The following is an 11,361-nucleotide window of genomic DNA, read 5'->3' on the forward strand; positions in this document are numbered from 1 at the left end:
TTATGGGTTTGCCATGGGATCAACATTGTTACGGGTTTGTCATGGGACCAGCATCATTATGAGTTTGCCATGGGATTAATGTCGTTATGGGTTTGTCATGGGATCTACAGCATTATGGGTTTGCTATGGGGTTCAACGTCATTATGGGTTTGTCATGGGATCAGCATCATTATGAGTTTGCCATGGGATCAGTGTCATTATGAGTTTGTCATGGGATCTACAGCATTAGGGGTTTACCATGGGGTTCAACATTGTTATGAGTTTGCCATGGGGTTCAACATCCTTATGGGTTTTTCATGGGATCAGCATCATTATGGGTTCACCACAGGATCAGCATCGTTATGGGTTTGTCATGGGATCTACAGCACTATGGGTTTGCCATGGGGCTCAACATCATTATGGGTTTGCCATGGGATCAGCAACGTTATGGGTCTGCCATGGGGTTCAACATCATTATGGGTGTGCCATGGGGTTCAAACATCGTTATGGGTCTGCCATGGGGTCAGCATCATTACGGTTCGGCTTTGCCCACCAGCACAGCCATCGCTCCACCATCCCATCAGCACAGCAAGAGTTTTTTGCTCAGTGTAGTTTGCAAAAATAACCCCAAAACTCCCCCAGCTGCCCACCTCGCAGTTTCACACCATCATCATCCACCCTCCTGGTCACTAATTAGCTCCAAGCAAAGCCCAAAGCCAAGGAGAGACAGAGGTGGAATGCGAAGCCAGCGACATACAGAACCAGTTCCTCCAAACCAGCGTGGAGAACACAAATCTGGCTGTAATTAAGCTCATTATCCAGGAAAAAGAGCGAGACACGGAGCGGTTGCGTGGCTTGAAAGCCTTGTCAGAAACGGGAGGACGAGGGGGATAAGCCTTTGTGAGAGTTTAAGCTCGGACAGCCACCGGCCTTAAAGCTGGTTTCAAGGGAGATCAGAGCGACAGGGAAATAAAGACGGGAAGAAACCAGCCCGGAGGAAGCAAATTTAATAACATCTTATTCCACGGCCTTTTTGCTTAAGGCACAAGGCAAAAATAGCCCAAAAAGGCCAAACCAGTCAGAATCCACTGACCAATGCCTCTGAAAACCATTATAAACCAGTTAAAACAGCCGTGGGGCAGCAGATGTGTCCACCTGCTGTAGGCTTTGATGTGCATTAAGATCCCCAGAAAATACTCTTTTTTTGGGGGGGAAAAAGGAGAAAATTCCGCCTCCCCACACCAGCAGTCGGGGGAGAAAAAACATCCCCAAAAGTTGCAGATGGTGATTTTGTGCCATTTCCGAGATTGTCCATTGTCTGCAGAAGAGGAGATTATAGCCTGTCAGGCAACCTGAAAGCGAGCCAGGCGGGATGTTTGCAGCCTGAAACCCCTGCAAACGAGATTAAAATTAAAAAACAGTTACCAAAAAAACATTAAAAATGGTACTTTTTTCCCTCCCCAGCTGCAGAGAAGTAGGAGACACAGCCCCAAACCCTCTGCTGCCTCCCCCAGCCCCATGCTGGGCAATTAACACCAACCTTGATGAATTTTTTCTTCCTGTTGCATTAGCATCTTCATTTGCTCCTCCGGCTTTAATTGCAGAGGGCTGGACGGAGGCGAAGCCACGATGCTGAGCCCTGGGTTCAAGCTCCCATTAACCTCTGGCCTGAACATGGATTAATGGGAAGCAGAAGGAAATATCAGGGGGACAGCCCAGCCACGCTTTGACCCCAAATGCGAGCAGAGCATCGCCGTTAGCAAAGGACCTGGCTGCTCTTAAATGAGCTTTTTTTCCATTTTTGAGCAAAATTCGACCTTCTCATGGCTTCAAATCCCTCCTGAGGTGGTAAAATACCTGCCCTGCTGCATCCCAGCTCAGTCTGGGGACATCATCACCCCCGGTTCTCCATCATCTCCTGGGGATTGATTTTTGTCACGTCCCCACATGCTTTTAAATCCTCTTTCCCCAGACAAAATTCCCACCGCGCGGCACGACCCGGCGTCGCCGGCAGCATCACGCTTCGGGCTTCGGATCAAACCAGCTTTGTCGAGGCGGATGGGAAAGGACGTGTCCACTTGACAGATTGGGGTTTGTCAGAAAGCGGGGCGGGGGACACGGGGGGTGTTTTTTGGCTAACAACCTGAAAAATGTCATTTTTTGACAAGGACTTCAAAAAAAAAAGCTGTGACACAAAGAGCCGTTTAAGCTTTGCTTCTGCGAGAGGCTCCTGCGAGAGCACTTTTCCCCCTCACCGCTCGCAATCCTATTAGGACGGTTTTACATCCCTGAGCCAGGAATGAGGCCATAGAGACCCCCATATCCGCACCGGAGGGGGGTTATAACCCCCTTTTTTCCTTTGCAAGGCATCATGGTCCCTACCGGGAGCATCCCCGCAAACCCCCAAAGCTCTGCAGCCCTTTGCATCAGCACCACGATGCAGAAGCAAAAGCCACCAGTGAACCTGGGGGACATCTACGTCCCACCCAACAAGGAACGGCAACCAATTGACTCTTATTAATTGTCCAATAATCTCTGGGAGATCGCGGCTTTGATAAGCGCTCCGCTGCACAGCTGGGGTCAAACGCATTAGGAAAATTTAATTAGGCTAATAAATTATTGAGTTATTTTTTCGCTCCTTGCTGGGGTACCGGGAGCTCACCAAGCCTTGTTAGGCGGGGACCATCTGGGTCCTCAGCTTGGGTGGATTTGTGCACTCAAATACAGAATTTTGGGTGTTACAAGGTCAGCAAATAGGGAGTTATCACCAGCCCAGTTCTCCAGCCTTACTGGGCCCAGTTCCAACCAGCGCAACGACGCACATGGGGTTAAAGCACAGGAGCTGGTCCTGCATAGGATGCAACCAGCCCTGCTGCACATCAAACTTCTCTCTTTTCTTTTTCTTTCTTCCTTTCCTTCCATCCTAACCCCCCGCAATAGCCCAGCTCACCCAGACCCACGCTGAAGGCAAAGGGTTGGCTTTTCCCTCCCCATTTCCCAACAGGTCTGGAACAAACCTCCCCAAAAGCGGCAGCGACTTCTCCGCTCACCCAACTTCTCTTGGCACCCTTGGCTGGCAGAGCCCCCGGCACCAGGAATAGCAACGCGTGCGGAGGTCCAGCTCTTGCAAACAATGACGCCTGATTAAGGCAGCTGCTTCATATCCTACCCTGGGAAGGGGAGACTTTTCCCAGCAGCTCCATCTCCTTTTGAAACAAGACATGAAGCACCTCAGGTCCAGCTTTCCCACCTCCACAAGCCCACCAGCGTGGTGGATGGTGACAGAAAGGTGTTTTCATGGCGAGTGCATCCTCCGAAAGAGCAGCACAGCCCTTACGCTAAGCTCAGCATCCCTGTATTGCTGCTAAAACCAAGCCCAGGATGAGACCACATGAGCTGCAAACGCTTCGTCTATCGCGGATCCTCCAGCCCCCTCTTTGCACAGAAGGTACCGAAGCAACTCGTTCATAGAGACATCATGAATCAGCCTTTAATATAGCGTACGTTGCATTATTTTTAGCCGGGGAACGCTATTGTATCGCGCTTGTGCGCGGGAATCAGACCATGAAATTGGCTGGATGCAGACTCGTCGTGTTTGTCAGCGCGAGCGGGCAAACAAGCAGCTGAGCAGCGCCAGGGTGAAATGTTAAAAGCCTTTAAGTGCCATTTAATGGCACCTGATATTGGCAAGCTGGGCATTCCAAAAAGCCGCGTGGTTATTAAACGACATCCTCGGCGGCCCACCCCAGTCGAGTCAGGAGTGAGGGTTGCCCTAAAATTAACCTGCCAACCCAAATTCGGAGCCTGGCAGGGCGCCTATAGCGACTCCACATTATATAGTGGTTATAAGAAAGGCGAATTACAGCCAGCTACAAGTGCTCAGCCCTGAGCTCAGCAAACTGGGGTGTTGTAAGCAAGCATGGGTGGAGAAAACCTATTTTTTAGGATAATTTAAGCCTCTAGGGCTGGATCACCCCCGCAATGGGGTTGCAATTGCTTCAACACAATTAATAGTTGCTAGATCCCAATGAAGCTGCAAGAGGCATCCCCCAGCCAGGGACAATGCTAAAACAGGGTGAAATATCCCCAATGAGCATCTGAGATGGTCACAGAGGCTTCGGCATCTATATTTTTTGGCTAAAGAGGGAAGAAGTCGGGGTCCTTTCCCCCCACACCCTCCCCAGTTGCAGAAGAAGAGTCAGAAACTGCAAATCCTGCTCGGAGGGCGTGGAGCCAGGAGGAAAAACAAACCCATCCAAGATATCTGAAGAGGGCAATCACGGCTCTTCTCGCAGCCCAAATTGTTAGTTTAGCAAATTACTTTTGAACAGCCCGTGTTTTGACATCTCTCAAGTGTTTTGCTTCCCTTCCGCCCAACTCAAGGTGACTGTTCCCAGCCTCCAACACTCGGCCAAAAGCAAAACAAGAGCATCTGAGCTTGGTGTTCCTTTGCTTTGAGAAGCAGATCCCCCAAAATTATGGGAATGGGGATAATCCCATGACACCCCCCCATGTCCATCCCTCCCTTGGGGCCACTTATAGGGATGCAAAATCTACATTACCTGGAGCGGGAGGAGCAAACCATAGGTATGCAGGACAATAATTTATTTCTACCTCCACTCTCCACCCATTACTGCACTTAAATTCAAACCAGCTGAAGCCACAACAGCTGGGGAGGGGTTATTATGGGCGGTCAGGTGTCTCTAAAAAGAAATTAATGGTGGTAAAACCAGACCTGTCAGCTGAGGTTGTGCTGAAGATGCTTCTTCGATGCTTTATTTGTGGCAGGAGCCAACAGGGAGCAGAGGTCGTGTCTGTCCCGCTGCTCCAGCATCACTCACTTCATTAAGGTTCAAGTACAAGTGTTGCACTGCAAAGGCAATTAGCGGATTGTATTTATTTTGCCCACAGCAGAGGATGCTCTGCTACAGAGCACCTAGCTGAAAAAAGGGGAGATAAACCCCTAGAATTCAGTGTCCGGAGCACATATTTCTCCATTTGTGATGCATTTGCGGTGAATCCGTACGGCAGCTTTGCTAAGCCTGAACCCAAACTTGGTTCCAAGCTTCACAAGAGTTTATTTCCTCTGCTCTGCTGCTATATTTGATGTCTCTCACTTGCCAGCTCCCCAGGGACAGAGCCTAGAGCAAAGCTTGCGAATGAACATGAATTTCTGGAGGTTTTGGGTTTTTATATCATCACTCCCAGGATGGAGCCGGCTGCTCTCTGTGCCGGAGCCGCGTAGCTGGGCTTTGATACAAAAAGCTGCAGCCCGGCGGGTCGCTACATCCCCTGCCTGCTTTATAAACCAGAGACAACGATACCACGGGGGATATTTCGCATTGCAAATTCACCAGCAGTGGCTGCCGGCGCTGCCTGCGGCTGGCCTGGCGGTACCGGCAGCGGGAGGACGCGCTCACCTGCGCTTGGCTTCGCTTTAACCCCAACGGGTGACAAAAGGCAGCGAAAAGCGGCAAGAAGTGTCGAGCAAAAGTGTCATCCCCCCGCAAACGGGTTTTGTACAATCACAGAATCATTTTGGTTGGAAGAGACCCTTAAGATCGAGTCCAATCATAACCTAAACCTAGCACTAAATCGTGTCCCTAAGAGCTTCACCTATATGTATTTTATACACCTCCACCACAGCTTGTTCCACTAAAACATTATTCAAATTCTAAACATTACTAGATTTACATCTACATCCCATAAATCTCTTTTGGAGGTGTACTTACAAAAATAAGTTAATCAAAAGCAAGTAATCACCCTCACAGTTAATACTAACAAATCCTTGAAGAAAACCATACATCAGTAATGTTTCCTTTAGAAAGCAAGCCCGTTAACACAAATATATCAAAAAGGTTTTTATTCCCGGCATTTTAATTTTTATTTTACCTCATCAACAGCTGGCAACTAAAATGCTTTCATATCCAGCAGATCGCATTCAACTCTCCAATAAAATTAATAACTAATGGCTTCTTATGAAACAAAGCAAACATCAGAAAATTCACAGCAGAAAAATGCAAAAGGAGCTGGCTGTGCTGTTAAGAGGAAAATAAAAAGAAGTGAAAAGGTTTTACACTAAGGCCACTTTTAGCAAAACCCCTTCCCTTCAGCCCTGTGAAAGAGTCTGACCCCATTTTTGTTTACAGGCCCCTCTTAAGTGCGGAAAGGCCGCAACGAGGCCTCAGAAGAAATGCTCGCTTGCCCTGTGCTCTCTGGAGGATATTTCCAGAATAAAATCACTCACCAAGGAGAACATGAGGGTTTAGTCCTGGGAAGTCTCCTCAGAAAGTCCCTGATTTCTTGGGGGCTGTTGTTCACAGTCGCTGCCCCCACAACACCAACTCCAACACGGTTCAGTGCAGGCGCCATTTTACAGCCTGGTCGCATCTTCTGTGGCCGTTTCACGATCCAGAAGCTTCTCTGACCCTTGTCTGAGGACCCTGATTTATTGCCCAGGGGATCCCACCGCTCCTGCCCACCCTGGGCAAGGAAACCCCCCTTTAATGGGCTGGAGACACAACCAACCCCGGCTTGTTAAACAGCGTCCAACACGGGATTATCACCTGCTGTTCTTTTGGCTTTAATCCTTCCAAATTGCTGAGGAAAAAAACCCCACAACCCTCCCGTGGAGGAATTAAAAGGATACTAATATTGCCTGTTATCTGCAGGGGGTGTCCCCCCCCAGCTTGATTTTACTGAAGTTCTTTTATTCTTCATACAAACACATTTTTACAACCAGGGCCCGGCTCAGCGTTTGCCACACGTGCGAGGGAAAAATAAACCAGAAATGCAGCTGCATTTGGAAATATCCCTCTTTTTTAAATTACTTCTGTTGCTGCAGGGCAGCACATCCCTCTGCAACACAGCTGGGTTCAGCACCCACCTGCACCAGGCCCTGCACCTTGGCACCCATCCTGCTGCAAGCAATCCTTCCCTTTCCTTTAAAAAACTCTTTCCTTTAAAAAATCCTTTCCTTTTTTTTTTTAAAAAAAAAAGCTTTACGGGAGCATCTATATCTTTTTATTTGATATATTTTGCTCCCAGCACACTTAGAGCAAGAAAAGGCTGGAAAAAACAGCTCTGCATCCCATCTTTGTCTAAGCAGGCAGCAGTTGTTAACCCTCCGCTTTTGCACGGATTTGCACGTCCAAACCCGCCGGCTTCAGTCGCATTCAGATCAGCACAAAGGGATGAGCGAAGGACACCGGCTCCTTGAGTTGTGCAAGAGCAGATTTAGGGGGTGAAGTGATGCTCGTGGGCACCGTTTCCCCAAAAGGCCCCAGCATCCCAGCACCCAAATTCTCCACCAACAAGCCAGAGCGATTAATTCCTGACATTTTTCCAGCCCAGCTGACCTGGGAAAGCAGAATTTTCCCCAGGATTTAGGAGATACCCCTTGCAGCCCGTCCCAAATTGGATTTTTTCAGGCTGATAAGGAAGCTCGTAACCTTATTTAAAAGTCACTTTTGCTTGTAATGGAGGCACTTACCCCTCAGATACATCATTCGCCTCGAGTGGGTTTTATTACCGGTAATAACTCCCGGAAAGTCCTCAACAGATGGGAATTTTATTTGGTTAATCATTGCTGTTTGAGTTACGGCAGGAAAGGCAGCGCTGGGGTGAATGGCACTGGGGGCCAGGGCTGGGACCCCCAAACCAACCAGACAGGGGCATAAATTAGAGATTCAACAACTTTCCTGTCCGGTTTTTATGAAATTGAGGACGATGCAGAGGAGAGAAAATGCCATTTTTTCCTACCCAACAGAGCTCCCATTGCAGGGAAAATAAGAAAAAAGGGAATTTCTTTTTGTCTTTTTATTTATTTTTGTTTTCCCCCCGTTACGCTCGTCTCTCTGAACTCATCTGCCCAGGAATGACAATTACCAGCCTATTCATTTGCGTGTTATGGCCAGGGGATATATATCTATATATTTATATATGCACAGGGGGAGGTAGTGCTGCATAAGCCTTTCTCTTGCTGCTTTACATGTGTAACCACTCCTCAGATATGGTTTTTTTTGATAAAAAATCCAGCCGATTCCCATGTAAACCCGCGGGGAATACGTGCATGACGATGTCCTCACCACCGCTAGGGAATGAGCTATTAGAGAGTAGTGTGGGGAAAGGGACCTGGGGGTCCTGGGGACAGCAGGGTGACCATGAGCCAGCACTGGGCCCTTGTGGCCAGGAAGCCAATGGTACCTGGGGTGGGTTAGAAGGGGGTGGTCAGTAGGTCAGAGAGGTTCTCCTGCCCCTCTGCTCTGCCCTGGGGAGACCACACCTGGAATATTGTGTCCAGTTGTGGCCCCTCAGTTCCAGAAGGACAGGGAACTGCTGCAGAGAGTCCAGCGCAGCCACCAAGATGCTGAAGGGAGTGGAGCATCTCCCGTGTGAGGAAAGGCTGAGGGAGCTGGGGCTCTGGAGCTGGACAAGAGGAGACTGAGGGGGGACTCATTCCTGGGGATCAATATGGAAAGGGGCAGTGTCAGGAGGATGGAGCCAGGCTCTTCTGGGTGACAACCAGTGACAGGACAAGGGGCAATGGGTGCAAACTGGAACACAGGAGGTTCCACTTAAATATGAAAAGAAACTTGTTCCTGGTGAGGGTGGCAGAGCCTGGCCCAGGCTGCCCAGGGAGGCTGTGGAGTCTCCTTCTCTGCAGACATTCAAACCCGCCTGGACCCCTTCCTGTGGAACCTCAGCTGGGTGTTCCTGCTCCATGGGGGGATTGCACTGGATGAGCTTTCCAGGGCCCTTCAACCCCTGACATTCTGGGATTCTGTGTGCTGCAAAAAGCAGGTCAGAGCCTCTGCCAATGCAAAGCCAGGCCCAAGAGGGGCTTAAGGGCCAGATCCTGAAGAATTTGCACTAAATCGGGTGAATTTTTGAGGAATATATCCCAAATTGAGGCTTTTCATAAATATCTATATAATTATAGATGTGTATATATCAGCTCTGGGCTTCTTGCCCCAAGCAGGATGGGGGATGGACGGGATGAAAGTCCAACCCAAGATGAATTTATTGCTGTAATTAAGGTCTAATTAGTGCGAAGCGACTCTTGGAAATGAAGAGATGGGGTTGTACCCCCCAAAAAAGCACAGGGATAAGTGGGAGCCTTTTCTGCCCTGGAACCTGGAGGGAAAAAGCAAAAATTAAAAAAGAAATGTAACCAGAAAGGATTTGAATATCTCAATTCCTCCCATGCCCAGCAAGGGGGAAATACCCCCGGTCAGGGAGAAAATATTAAACCCAAAGGGCTTCACCACTGGCTGCAGCAAGAAGAACGTTGGCGGCCGGGTCTGGTTTCTCGGGTGGTTATTTCTAAGCAGAGCTCAGCAGCCACTTGTTGTGTCTGATGGAATAATTTCCACCCTTTGGCCACCGCGATTCCTCAGGACTTAATAACCAAACACCTTCCGAAGGACATTAACTTCAGCCCCTGGAAATATTATTCTCCTTCCCTGCTGCATATATATATATATTTACATATATATGTATAAATATAAAATATATAATGAATATATACATGTTATTTGAGTACAGAGCGAGGAGCATCACCAGGGATGCAGCACCCAATGCAACCCCCCAGCCCTCCCCATCCTCTCCAGCTCCTTCACCCCGCTTTCCCCACAGCAATTTAATTACTTTCCTCTTTTAATTGCTCCTTTCAAGGTAGGTTTCTCCTCCCAAACCTCAAGCGAGCCCATCTTCAGAGCGGTCCTGCATTTGCAGCTCAAAGCAATTTCTCCTTTGCTCCTTTTCCACCCCCAGGCTCCCACGCTGCTTGTTATGTTGATGATTATTATTCTCAATTTATTTGTATTTCTTTTTTTCTTCCTACTCGCGGCTTGCAAGGAGTCGGAAAAACCCAGGAGGGATCCAACCAGCTTGATGAAAGGTGATGGAGAGGGATGATGGGCAGAGAGGAAGGGAACTTTGCTTGTGCCCCCCAGGGAACAGACAGGAGGAAAAGCTGATTTCCCTTTGCCACTCTATGGCTGGAACACAAACATCTCCTTGAAACCTCTCGGATTTGTTTTCCACACCAAAATATTGGTGGAAAAAGAGAATTTCTCCTCCTGTGGCTGCAGACAGTTCAGACATCTCATAACCCACATTATAACCCACATATATTAATGGGATGAAGTTCAACAAGGCCAAGTGCCGGGTCCTGCCCTTTGGCCACAAGAACCCCCTGCAGCGCTCCAGGCTGGCACAGAGTGGCTGGAGAGCAGTCAGGCAGAAAGGGACCTGGGGGCGCTAATGGACAGGAAGCTCAACAGGAACCAACAGTGTGCCCAGGTGGCCAAGAAGGCAATGGTGTCCTGTCCTGTATCCAAACCAGCGTGGTCAGCAGGACAAGGGCAGTGATCCTGCCCCTGTGCTCTGCATTGGGGAGGCCACACCTGGAGTGTTGTGTTCAGTTCTGGGCCCTCAGCTCAGGAAAGAGATTGAAGTGCTGGAGCGGGTCCAGAGAAGAGCAACAAGACTGGGGAAGGGACTTGAACACAAGCCCTATGGGGAGAGGCTGAGGGAGCTGGGCTTGTTCAGTCTGGAGCAGAGGAGGCTTAGAGCTGAGCTCAGCACTCTCTAGAACGACCTGAAGGGCAGTTCTAGCCAGGGGGGATTGGGCTCTTCTCCCAGGCACTCAGCAATAGGACAAGGGGGCATGGGCTTCAACTCTGCCAGGGGAAATTGAGGCTGGAGATTCGAAAGCAATTCTGTGCAGAGAGAGTGGTCAGCATTGGAATGGCTGCCCAGGGAGGTGCTGGACTCACCGGCCCTGGAGGTGTTTAAACTGAGATTGGCCATGGCACTTAGTGCCGTGATCTGGTCAATGGACTGGAGTTGGACCAAGGCTTGGACTGGATGAGCTCTGAGGGCTTTTCCAACCCAGTCCATTCTGGGATTCCCCGCACAGGCACCATCTCCTTGAAGGACGCGGCTACTCTGGCCACGCTGCTTCTCTTTGCCAAGTGATGCTCAGTTGACTGAACAGGTTCTTTAAGACGAGGGAAAAAAGGTGCAGAGATCCCACGGATCACAGCCCCACAGCTCCATCCTCCCCGGCCCACGGTGACAGAGCAAACGTCCCTTCCCGTCCTCCCCGCCCCATTGCCACAGCAGCTGTGAGGATGCTCGGTGTGTGATGCATCCACCGGTGTGAGGTGCACGGGCCTGTTTCTCCTTAATCACATCTGAAACAAAATTAAAAACACCCCCCCACCACCATTTATAGCCCTTAAAAGCAGCAAAAATCTCTCTTTGAGTCCAAAACCCCCTCCATTTTAAGTCCAAAAACCCCTCTGCAAGCTCTCTGAAGCCCCAGGCCCCTCCCAGCCCCTCACAACAGCATCTTTCAGAGAATAAGTAAAAAAA

At 49.4% G+C, this 11,361-nt stretch overlaps 1 long non-coding RNA gene across 1 annotated transcript; it reads right to left on the reverse strand.

Annotated features, from left to right (window-relative positions):
- Nucleotides 1-1,184: 1,184 nt before the first annotated feature.
- LOC139825512 (uncharacterized) lies at nucleotides 1,185-6,401 on the reverse strand. Its single transcript, XR_011735593.1, has 3 exons — nucleotides 6,227-6,401; nucleotides 1,520-1,647; nucleotides 1,185-1,371 (listed from the first exon to the last, which is right to left on the reverse strand). It is a non-coding gene; the product is annotated as an uncharacterized lncRNA (long non-coding RNA).
- Between the last annotated feature and the right edge of the window lie 4,960 nt (nucleotides 6,402-11,361).

Source organism: Patagioenas fasciata, chromosome 23, assembly GCF_037038585.1.
Source record: "Patagioenas fasciata isolate bPatFas1 chromosome 23, bPatFas1.hap1, whole genome shotgun sequence".
Taxonomy (NCBI): Eukaryota; Metazoa; Chordata; class Aves; order Columbiformes; family Columbidae; genus Patagioenas; species Patagioenas fasciata.